We start from the raw sequence: 13,018 nt of genomic DNA, 5'->3' as shown, positions 1-13,018 counted from the left end.
CCAAAGTAAATTATATCCAACATTATAAAAAAGCATGTAATATATGTGTTTATAATTAATTAATTAGCAGCGTTGATTGCCTGTTGGGAACTAAAGTTATTTAACCCTTAATTTGGCAAAGTCCGGTGGGACGGACAGGTGATAATAAAAAATATTTCGCTTTTTAGGTAGAATTTTATTTAATTTAACATATGGAAAGAGACTCTTTTATGATACATGCTTTGTATAAAAATACTATTTGACCACTGTCTACACTCGTTTGACAGTTACTCGTCAAGATGGCACCGCATCAGAAGTCAACTGTTTTTAGCAAAATATTTATGCGTTTTTCTTTTGGTTTTTGTAAGAACAGGGTATTTCTGTTGTATAAATAATAAAATATATTACATAATAGTTGCAAGTGGTTATGTTTTCAATTTATTTCTCAATATCTAATACTCATAATCATCATCTAAACAAGTTGTCCGCCGCACCGGACAGTGCCAAATATATACTAAATACGATTTGTCCGCCGTGGCGGACTATGCCAATGTTACGGTGACACGTATTGTAACAAATTATTATATTGTTTTGTTTATTATTTTGATTTTCTTGTTTTGGTGGCCTGCTTTTATGCTTAGATTTTTTATTTAATCCAACAGCGTGTGGTGCTGGACCAAGCAGTTAAAATTTTGGCACTTTTAGGTATACGTAGTGCGCGGATATTGTGAATGTTACATGTCGCGCGAGGGGCAATAAACATTAATGAAAACCGGGTAGATCAAAATTTATAATTTCTTTGTCTGCCCCGAACATTGATATAATTAATTTCGGGTAGTTTTGTGTTGTTTACATCTTCGACGACATTTTGCTGGGACATCACTGTCACATCAGTCTGTCGTAATCACGGCCTGTGTAATCTGGCCAAAAAGTCGGAAAAAAGTTAAAATTATGATATTTGACTATAAATATGTGTCAGTTTGATTTTCATACAAAATTATTATATTTGTTAATTTTTAAAATAAATATATGTTAAGAAATACTTGTTTATTTTAAATGACCGTATGTTTGGCAGTGTCCGCCTCAGCGGACATATTAATTTATCCCAATATTTGGCAGAGTCCGCTGTGGCGGACATATTTTTTTTCCAAAACTAATAAATCTAGATTTTTTTAAATATTTTTCGGACGCTTTAAAAACACCTGTAATTCAATATATTAAGTAAAATCGGAAAATTTATGTCACCAGAGTCTCTGCCAAATTAAGGGTTAAGAGCAGAGATTTAAATGAACCTTCAAAAGTAGTGCATGTTGGCGAATTGTTTCGTACTCCCAAGCTTCTAATATTTCCAAAAAAGTTTTCAACCGGGTCCTGATTAAAATTTCTTGTTAACATGCTATCTAGAGAATATTTTTGGCTAAGAATTTTCCAGATGGCTTGCATTCCCTCGATAGTTTTAATTAAATTTTTTGTACTAGGAATATTTGTTTCGACGAGTCTAATTTTGTTTCCTATCTTCTTTTTTGATAAAAATTTAGCATTTTTAAAAAAAGTTATTGCCTTTCGCCACAGTTCATGGTGCTCTGATGTTTTGCGCACAGCTCCTCTATATAATTTGCCATTTGGCACATGAAATGTACCAGCATTCAAGCTAACGAATAGCTTATCAATCAAGAGAACAGGATTTATTAACTGTCGACATTCCTCGGGCAAGAGTCCTCTGGCAACGAAATGGTCTGTTGTTGTAGCCACGCTATGACTAAAAATCTGGGCAGCCATCTTCACTCTCATCTTTTTGAAGGCTTAGTTTGTGAAGGCTCCTGAAAATAGACAAGGAACAAAATTAATACATTAGTGCTAAAATAATATTACATTTCAGCAAGAACACTCTGATATGTACACTACTAGTGAGGTAAGTGAGGTCATAGAAAAGGAACCCTCTCAGGAAAATGTAAAAAACCTAGTGTAAAATATTTTGTTTCGAATTAAATAACAACTGTTGAATTGCATTAACAATATAAATAATTATCCCTGAAAAACCGACATACAATACAGGTCGCGCTAATTTCTAAAAATCCCATACACCTGCGATAGATTTTACATCAATTGCTGTTAAGAAACGGGCTCTGTGTGTTTGATACGCGATTGACATGACATAGTTTTGACACTTACTTAGTGTGAGTTAATTGTAAAGCCCGTTTCTCAACAGCAATCGAAGTTAACATATATCGCAGGTGTATGGTTTTTTTAGAAAAAATACGAATTTAACAAATCTAACTTTGCCATTCTGTTTCCTATAATGGACCTAAATATATGCCGAAGTTAACGGAATTCAATAAAAACACACAATTTTTTTATAAATTTTGCAATACAAAAATGGTTTAAAAAAATTTTTACATTGTTAAAGATATTTTTTTTTTGTGTTTGATTCTGTTTTTCTACTGAATGTTATGTTTTTTGAAGATTTTTCCTTATTTGAACTTGAAGTTATATTCATAAATAGTGCAACAAAATAATATGCCTTCCATACAAAATGGATATATCAATGCTGATATATATCCGATATACTATATCATAAATATCCGATACTTTGATATTTATTATAAATATCGAATATTTTCGAACCCTGGTAATTATGAATGCTGACTTACCTAAGCTCTCCGCGTGTTTTATCGGCTTCATAAAGCTGTTCGAAGAACTCTCATTTTATAATTTTATCATTTTGGCTTGAATCTTTATACTGTATATCTTTGTTTAACAGATTATTTCGTAATCCTTTGATAAGATGGGGGACATCGTAAAGTGGAATAATTTTGGCTCCTTCGACTTCGAAACATTCCTCCCGCCATTGTTTTCCTGCCTTTATATACATTTCTCTAGTGTCTTTAACGAGACTGTTTATAGCGCTCACGTTCGTTGCCCCTTGATCACACACCGTGCATATCACTTTAAGGCCAGTTTTGTGTATAGCCTTCTTTTATAATCGCCTTTACTTTAATTCAATCGTTTTCAGACTTTGTGTGAAATAGTATGCCAGAGGTTGTTTGAAATTCTTTTTTATACCTTTTACCATGAAAACCATGGCATGGTTGGCGATTTTTAATTTATCATCGTGGCTTACAAAACCTTTCAGTTCATCTGTTCCAGGGTTATATTGAACATGAGGTGTCAGTGACATTTCATCGAACATTAAAGTGCACAATCGGTCTTCTTCAATGAGCTCATCAACAGTTTCTTTTAATTTTTCAAAAATGCAATTGTTAATACCTGGCAATATTTTTATGTCGCACAAGTTTTTCAATGATTTTGCTGATGATAATTTAAAATATTTATACAATAAATTATAGCATTTAGGGCTTTTCTTGAAAATGGATAGCGCCAATACTTTTTCTTCCATGTTATATCTTCTTCCTTTTGGTTTTTTTGATGCTTGGCGTTATTGCATGCCCGTAAAAATGCGGCATGATCGGCTCATATTTTTTGTAAATCTTGCCATATCGTCAGATCTATGTAACAGGTTAGAAACCGTGGCGAGTCTTGCTTTTTTATGTCCTGCCTGTTTCACTGACTTCCTCAACTTGTTCTTTAAACTTCTGATGTCCTTTTGTGCAGATTTACTTTCCTTGTGCAGGAACTGTGATGAACCTGCAGTTATAAATAAGAATTAGGAAAAAATTACTTGTTATCAAAATTAATAATTCAATGACATATGGACAGGCAGACATGATGAAACTATATGGGTTCCGTTTTGTACATTTTTGCTACGAACCCATAATATATGACGACCGATCTGGTGCGTAATGACCCTAAGGCCGTTATCACAGTATCCGACCCGATATCGGATGTCGGATGGATTTCAGTAGAAAAAACCCAATATGGCGCCTGTAATTAATGTATAGGATATCGGTCCGACATTCAATATCGGATCGGATAATGTAATAATTTTTAAGAAAAAAAAAACCGCCGCCTTTGGGGTTCTGGTGATTGATATACATATTGGTACCAAATTTCAGCTTTCTAGTGCTAACGGTTACTGAGATTATCCGCGGACGGACGGACGGACGGACGGACGGACGGACAGACAGACACGGCGAAACTATAAGGGTTCCTAGTTGACTACGGAACCCTAAAAACATTATTTTGTTATAAAATCGTTATTTTTTGTATGAAAAGGAGCAACGATTTTTGCAGAAACGATTAACACGGAAATGATATACGATTTGCCCTAGTCGCTAGGAGCAAGAAGAAGTATTGCATAGATTTCATCGAGGAAACCGGCCACTTCCCCTTCTCTTCATATTCATATTCGTTTATTGCAGTCATGTACATGCATTACGTCTAGGACTTATGACTATGTTACATGGACCCGGGTAGGGTAAAGCAATTTAGTACATACTTATAACTTATAACTAACACTATCTACTCGCACAAATAAATTTTGCCTGCACAACATATTATTCTAACAGTTAAATATTCAGTCGTAGTAAAATTTATGTCAAACTTAAGTTTTAATCAGCATTATTAATATAAATTATTTAAGTATAGGCAGGTACAATAAGTTTAGGTAACATCATAGATTAGCGTCGTTAAGAAATTCGTTCACAGTGTAGTAGCACTTATCAATTAGCAGCTTCTTAAGATTATTTTTAAAGGCGGTTGGATTTGTTTCTAGTTTAATTTTTCCGGGAATTTTGTTAAAAATATCTATAAAACGGGAATGAGGGCTGTTTCTATGCATTTGCAAGCGCGACTGTGGTATTGCTAGTCGGTTCTCATGCCGCGTTTTCATGGTACGGTTTGGTGCGTCCTTTATTTGTCTAAAAAGGTGTGTATGGTTTCGAACGAATATTGCTACCTCCAAAATGTATATAGATGACAATGTAAGCAGTTTTTTTGAATAAATAAGGGTTTACAGCTTTGTCGGGGGCGGGCGTTAGCAAGAATACGCAAGCACTTTTTTTGCATTAAGAATAGGCTGTGGGCATCGGTACTGTGGCCCCATAGGATCACCCCGTATCTTAACCATGCATAGGCGTAAGCAAAGTATGCTGTGAGGGCAGCCTCGTAGTCAGTATTTACTTTTAGTATACTTAACGCATAGATAAAACTTGATAGCTTCGACTTTGTGTTTTGGATGTGAACTTTCCAGTCGACGTTAGAGTCGATCGTCAGTCCTAACAAGGTAAATGTGCTAACTTCTTCTATTTTCTTGCAGTCTTTAAAAAGATTAATTTCTAGATCTTGCTTTTGCCGCGGTTTAAATTGTATAACTTTTGTTTTCTTTAAGTTAATATCTAGGCTATGATCTGTGAGCCATTCTGAAATCGCGTTTATAGACTTTTCTAGTTGGTTATTACATTCAAGGCTAGAAGAGCATTCTAGAAGTATTGAGATATCGTCCGCGAACATGACACATGTAGTATTAAGGGCCCTTGGTAGGTCGTTCACGTATAATAAAAATAGTACACATCCTAAAACGCTTCCTTGAGGAATTGATGTCTTTATATCACGGATATTAGATGGTACGGAAAGGATCTCGCCTGTGTCGGTATTTGTGTGTTCTATCTCCACGAATTGTTTGCGGTTATTTAGGTATGAGGAGAACCATTTATGGGCTATACCCCGTACCCCACACTGGTACAATTTATCTAAAAGTATTTTATGTGAAACTTTTTCATACGCTTTTGTTAAATCCAATAATAGGCCTAAGGCGTATTTTTTGTTGTTTATAATGTTAAGTACGCTTTGTATGTAACTATAGACAGCAAGGGTTGTGGAGTGGTTTTGTCTAAAACCGTGCTGGTTCTCATCTAGTATTTGATATTTATCTAAAAAAGAATATAATCTATTTGACATTATTTTCTCAAAGATTTTTGAAATTGTAGGTAAGAGAGATATTGGTCTGTATTGGCTTATGTCATCCTTTTGCCCACTTTTTTTGTATATAGGTTTTATTTTTGATACCTTGAGTTTGTCGGGAAATATCCCCTCACTAAATGATTTGTTAATTAATAAAGTTAGAGGGCCTACCAGTTCAGTTGCGCAAACTTTTAATAAGCAGGTAGGTATATTGTCGTAACCAAAACTTCGTTTATTTTGAAGACTGTTTATAGTTTTTATAACTTCACGCTCTGTGACCGGGCGCAGGTACATTGAATTGATAACGGGCGTAGGTACCGGCCGGCCCGGTTCCGTCGGTATGTTGGCATTGTTGCCGAGAGCAGGTGATATACCTACGCTCGCAAAGTACTCATTGAACGCATCAGCTATAAGGTTGGGCGAATTTATTATAGATCCGTTGATATTTATTTTTAGATTTTCGAAACGCAAGTTTGAGTTTTGTCTTTTGGTAGTATCTTTTATTATGTCCCACATGGCTTTAGTTTTGTTCGGCGCTTTATTCATTTGGTTAATGTAGACCTGTTTTTTTGACATTTTAATGCATTTTTTTAGAATTTTCCCGTATTTTTTGCAGTAATTACTAAGTGTTTTATCTTTTATTTGATTATTAAGTGTTCTTAAAAGTCTTTTATTTCTACATGCAGTTTTTATGCCGGCGGTTAGCCACGTTTTTTTATTAAATTTCGATTTTACCTTTATATATTTTATTGGAATGACATTGTGGAGAATTTCTTGTAGCTTATCATGAAATATATTATAATTCACATTAGTATCAAAATTTATTGACATTAACTCATACCAATTTACTTTCTTCAGCGCTTCTTTAAACAATTGTATATTTGTGTCGCAAAATATTCTTTTGTAAGTAAATTTTTCAACCGCTTTGCGCACTGTACACCGGTAATTATATGAGTATAACACACTTCGGTGGTCAGATAAACCGTTTTCTTCTACCTTTATTGTACAATCAGAGCAGTTTGAAAATATTAAGTCAATACATGATTCAGAATTGTTATTTATCCTAGTTGGCTGCTTAACAAGTAATTTATAATTATAGGAGGACATTTCAGTTAGTAAATCTTGAGAAACAGTATTATTTTTGAGCATATTTATGTTAAAATCTCCTCCTATAACTATACGCATTTTTGTTTCTTTACATTTAATTTTACATAACATTGTATTCAACGTGTCGAAAAAAGTAGTCATATTTCTATCTGGCCTATATATGTTAACGATCATGAGGCTATATTGAGGTATTTCTATCGCACAGCATTCTATGTTACCTTCAATTGATAAGTCCGCTATGTCCTGTCTATCGATGTAGTTAATATTATCCCTTACGAGTATCGCCACCTGGGCGCTCTCGTCGGTGGTATGCTGCAGCAACTTCGTATCCGTTTATGTGGATTAGATTTTTTTGCGCTTCAGAAATCCACGTCTCCGTTAGGCATATAGCTAGAAAGTCGTTATCATGCACGAATTCTTCAAGAAGATGAGATTTATTTTTCAAACTTTGCATGTTTTGGAATAATAGATTAATTTCTTCCGAATTACTTACGAAAAAAAGGACCATTTTGCAGATCTATATTATTGTTGTTCTGTTGGGCGGTCTGTGATCCATTCAGGGTTTTATGTTGCGTAAGTTCAATAGATAAATTTGTACTTTGCTGCTCGTGATTAGAGTTGCTTGCTTTTATTTTATAACTATCATTGAATAGTAGGGTGTGCAAACCGGTTAACCGGTTAACCGAAAAACCGGTTAACCGAGACTTTTTGGCCTCTGTTAAAAACCGGTTTTTATAGTCTCTAACCGGTTAATAACCGAAACTGTATTTATTTCTCAAAATTTGGAAAATTAGCCATAAAAAGGTTAAAAAATACGTAATTATTTAATGTTTTGTAATAATAAAGATTTATTCATTACTTTTCATTGACAACATTATTATCTGTAATGATTTTATTTTAAAAATTAGTCCCGAGTCTATTCAATTATACATTTTATACAATATAGTAGAGTCCGGTTAGTTTATTACGACTCCGCATAGACCTAACGTCCAACCTCTTACAACGACATAAGCACAGGCATTTATTTGGTTTTCGTATGTGATAGTATGAAAGTACATCCGTTTATTACGACTCCGATTTTAACGACCAGCCGCTTTTTACGACACATTTTACACAGAATCCGTCCGTCAAGTCCATTGCAACGACGAGCGACAACGTTTTTAGTTTTACTAGTAAATTGAGGAAACAAAGCTACTTCCACCCGAGCACGGCCCCCTGTCTTGCCTACAACAAGTAGCAAGATGACATTGTGGCCATGTAACTTTTTGGAGTACTTTTAAAATTTTAACAATTTGTTCACCTCGGGTCTAATCCTAATAAGCTAAATAGAACCCAATTTGTATTTTTCGATTGCGTATAAACTAGCTTTACTTACAAATGATGAGCAAGCACGCATACTAAAAACGACTTTTTCTAACTAAACTAGTCACAATAAAATAAGGTATTAATACTATGATAATAATACCCTGTAAATAACTTGAGAGTCTTCAAGAGGAAGTTGAAGCCATGGGCCTGCGAATCAACCGACGAAAGACTGTCAATATGCGAGTACAATCAGCTTGTAAGGAACCTTTGTTGCTCAAAAACGACCGCCTTGAATCAGTCTCCAAGTTTGTGTACCTCGGCAGTACACTGTCGTGTCAGGGAGGTGCAGACGATGACGTCGAGAGCAGAATTAAGAAGGCAAAAGCTACATTTGCTCAACTCAAGCCTGTTTGGGATTCAAACGTGCTTACTCGTCGCGTGAAAATCTCCCTCTTCGAATCTATTGTCAAGACCGTGCTTCTCTTCGTCTGTGAGACATGGAGAGTGACAAAGGGGCTGACACACAAGCTACAAGTGTTTGTCAATAAGTCCCTCCGGTCGATCCTCCGTATCTTCTGGCCGAAACTATAAGAAATGAGGATCTGTGGAGTATGTGCCGACAACCTCCGATCGCCCAGGAAGTGGCTCGCGGAAATGGAGATGGATCGGTCATACCCTTCGGAAAGGAGCTACCAACAGCACCAGTATCGCGTTTGAGTGGCGGCCTCAAGGAGGAAAGCGGGCCCGCAAACGCACCGTACACACCTGGAGGCGGAGCGTTGAGAACGAGCTGAGGGAATATGGACTGAGCTGGAACGAGGCCAAGGCGGTGGCTCAAGATATAACCTAACCACAAAATTAAAATTTTGAAAAAACCCCCGACCGCGACCTAGTGGACCGATTTTCATGAAACATGGCTAAGAACACTCCCGACTAACACAGCTTTCAAATAAAAAAAACTAAATCGAAATCGGTTCATCCGTTCGGGAGCTACGATGCCACAGACAGACACACACACAGACAAACAGACAGACAGACAGACAGACAGACAGACAGACAGACAGACAGACAGACACGTCAAACTTATAACACCCCTTCGTTTTTACGTCGGGGGTTAAAAAAGGCGTGGAAGGATCTTGTGGAGGCCCTATGCACCTATGGGGTGCCTTAGGACATACAACAACAACAAATAAACCTATTGATTGAAATGTTCTAGTAATAGAGATGTAGATATTATTTTTAATTAAAAGAAATGAAATTCGTTTTGTACGACATCCGGTTAGTGCGACGTAATATCAGCTGTCCCTTGAGCGTCGTTGTAACCGGAGTCTATTTCCGTATATTTCAAACTATATTTTTTAAAAGAAAGGTAAAATGGAGATCTTGGTTTTCTTACATCAATTGCTTGTATTACTAGGGGCTCTGGGAGCTGTAGACCTTCGCCACATGCCTAGAAAACGCAAAACTGACGTCACATTCAAACCACACAAGCCTTTTTTTGCAATTTCTACATTTTACAAAATTTCCAAAAACTGGAGAAAAATGATCTTCATCGTGCAAGTAATACCTGCTACGATATCATCAACATCAGAATTCTTAAAGGTAATGGTAATTACTGCGTAGTACGGCCATTTACTAAAAATCCTCAAAACCGGTTAATAACCGGTTAACCGGTTTTGAAGGAAATGTCTCGGTTATTAACCGGTTTTTTAAGTTAACCGGTTTTTGCAAACCCTATTGAATAGGTAGTGATTTGCCATAGAGTCCACGGTATATTCTTGACCGTCGATTATCAGTTTTTCATTTCTTATAATGGCATGTCTGCCGCTGGCTCGCGCTTGTATCAAGCCTTTTCTCAATGTTTTTCTTTCCAGTAGCGCTTTCTTGTCCAAAACAGTCGAGATTGCAATTCCAGTGTTCTTGAAATATTGTTTATTTTGAAGTATATAGGTCGTTACCCTCTTGCTGATAAATTCGACGAGTACTGGACGCCGACGCCCCTGTTTACCTAATCGTTTTATGTCTTCGATATAGCTGTTTACGTTCACTTCTAATCTGTCATAGAAAATATTCGTAATTCGCTCATATAGGTCATGTGACGTTTCATAGTGGTATTCGGTTAATCCGTAAATAATAATTTTTTTGGCGTTACTATCGACGGGCTCGTTGTTGGTGGACAATTTCGTAAGCAGACGATTTTCTAAGTCACTTAATTCAGATTTTAAATTTCGTTTTTCAGATTCAAGTGACTGAATCCTTGTGTTTGCTTGATTAATTAGGTTTTTTAGTCGTTCATGTTCCTGGTTCATATCCGTTAATTTTACTTCAACTTCCGCCCTTAGTTCATTAATTGCGTTAATAACTTCAGATTTAATTGTCTTTTTTAGGTCTGTAAGCATATAATTGTTGTTAGCCTCGAATTTCATGTCCAAAAGGTTCGAAATGCTCTCCAGCGTGACAGGTTTTGCTTGTAAAGAAATAGGGTTTGGCCCGTAGGTGCTTGGGGTTGCGTTGACGCGTAAACTAGTTTCCCTTAGGGTTTTGTTAGGGCTTACATAAAGAGTATCACCTTGCAGGTCGTTTTCGTCTAGTAGGTGGTCCACGGACATGTCCAGTTCGCTTAATGATGCTGATAGTTTTTGACCTGGTGGTGTACTGTTGTTATTTTTCCTATATGTTATGTTAGAACACTCTGAGCAGCGCCATGAGCGTTTGATTTCATAATTTTGAGCCATATATTTCGCCGTAGTTATAAGCAGGCATCTGTAATGGTAACATTTTTTGCAAACTGTGCATTTTAGTATTTCACTTTGTTCGATTATTTCAGAACATAGTGCACATTTTTCCATCTTGAGGGTATGCTTTTTTATTTCGCCGTGTGTAAGCAGGACCGCTGCACTTTAGTTTGAGTATGCGCGACAAGGACAACTAACGGCCGCGATAACGGCCGGTCAGCTGTGCGCTATGGCGTTTAATTGGATTTTATTTCATCTTAGTTATTTCACCAAAATTGCACTTTTCAAAGATAGTTCACGAATAATATTTAGCAGGTCACATACTTCACGTATCTAGATTCCACTTTAATGCAAATATCACTTAGGGCACAACTAATTTCGTATATTTTGATTTTATTTGAGCGGCGATACAAGGTACGTGTGCGCGCGCGATCGCGCTCTTTGTGGGGAGTAGTCACGTGCGATTTCATGACTATTGGGGTAAATCGGATCAGTTTGACCCAAGGAACAATTTTGCCAAGCAGCGTCGCCACAGGCAAAAGTGCAAAGTCGCTGGCCTTACTTATCCTACTGGTCACCAAACACAAATATGGCAAAGGGAAAATGAGCATAGTTTGAAAATTATAAGTTCTAGCTAACAAAGACAATATTGTAGGGAATTTTATAGAGAATATACTTCTTTTAGACGTTATTATTGTAGCTTTTACGGTTTTCATGGAAATATAAAAAAACTGAAAACAGGGATACAAAAGTGGGGGAAAGAGGGGAAACATTGACAGCTCGGCGTGTTTCTACTTCTATTTTTTCTTATAACCCTATAAGCTACATACATGCCCTATAAGCTACATAAATTTCATGCTTTCTGCCAGACGGGACTGGTTAAGAACTCGTACTAAATCGCATATCAAACACACAGAGCCCGTTTCTTAACCGCAATTGATGTAACATCTATTGCAGGTGTATGGGATTTTTCAAAAAAAGTTACGAAATAAAAAAAACTAACCATGCTATTCTGTTTCCTATAATGGACCTAACCACAGATATAAACCATAGATCAAGCAAACGTATCTACTTAGCGTGTCAAATGAACTCAGTGAAATCCACTGAGTTGTCCGTCTTTACTCGCAGCTTGCAGCTTTCAAGCGTCAATTTTTGTAAGTTGAAGTCAACCAAAACATAAAAAATGCCTTGTTACGTGATATTCAATTGCAACAACACAAAAATTATGAACAATCAAGAGCCTGAGACATATTCAAAATTACAGGCAAGAATCAACTTCAGTACAAAATTTGACACGCTCGGCCCCTATACAAATATATGAATTTGTTTCTTCTATCTAAATTAAGTTCTGTGGACCTAACTATATGCCGAAGTTAACGGAATTCAATAAAAATATGGTGTATAATTATTTACCCACCTTCAAAATTCACACATGCCACCGGGCATGCTACTTTTTGCTCTGGTGTAATGTAAAGTGATGGTCACAAACCTTTTTATATATCTTCCAAGGGTCAGTCTCCTTCAGTTTCTATCCAGCAATTGACAGCCAAATAGCAAATAACTCGACTTTTCTTTCCGGATGAGGAATACCGTGCATGGGTGCACCTGCAACATATGTGGTGGTAAACCGTCTTGTTTAATCTTATAAGAAAAATTATAAATATCCAAAACGCATAGGCCAAGTGTATGCACCACAACGCAATAAATATGAAGAAATAATTACCACGCAAATGGAAAATGTATCAAAAACTACTTTACTTACCCAAATCCGCACAGCTGAAAATGCAATACCGTTTATTTCTGCCGGGTTCACTCATTTTTAACAAGAAATTAACAAAATCACAATTTCGAATTTGAATTGAAAAAAAAAATGGAACATTTAATTTTTATTTAATAAAGTGATAAAAAAGACATCAAAAATAATAAACTAATAAATAAATTATAAAATAATAAACCAAGTAAATTAACCTAAAAAAAATATGACTTTTGTAACGCCATTTTTCCAAACGTTTCGTTTTACGGTGGGCATATTC

Source organism: Leguminivora glycinivorella, chromosome 26, assembly GCF_023078275.1.
Source record: "Leguminivora glycinivorella isolate SPB_JAAS2020 chromosome 26, LegGlyc_1.1, whole genome shotgun sequence".
NCBI lineage: Eukaryota > Metazoa > Arthropoda > Insecta > Lepidoptera > Tortricidae > Leguminivora > Leguminivora glycinivorella.
The sequence above is the reverse complement of the archived record's forward strand: the minus strand, read 5'-3'. Positions refer to the sequence as shown.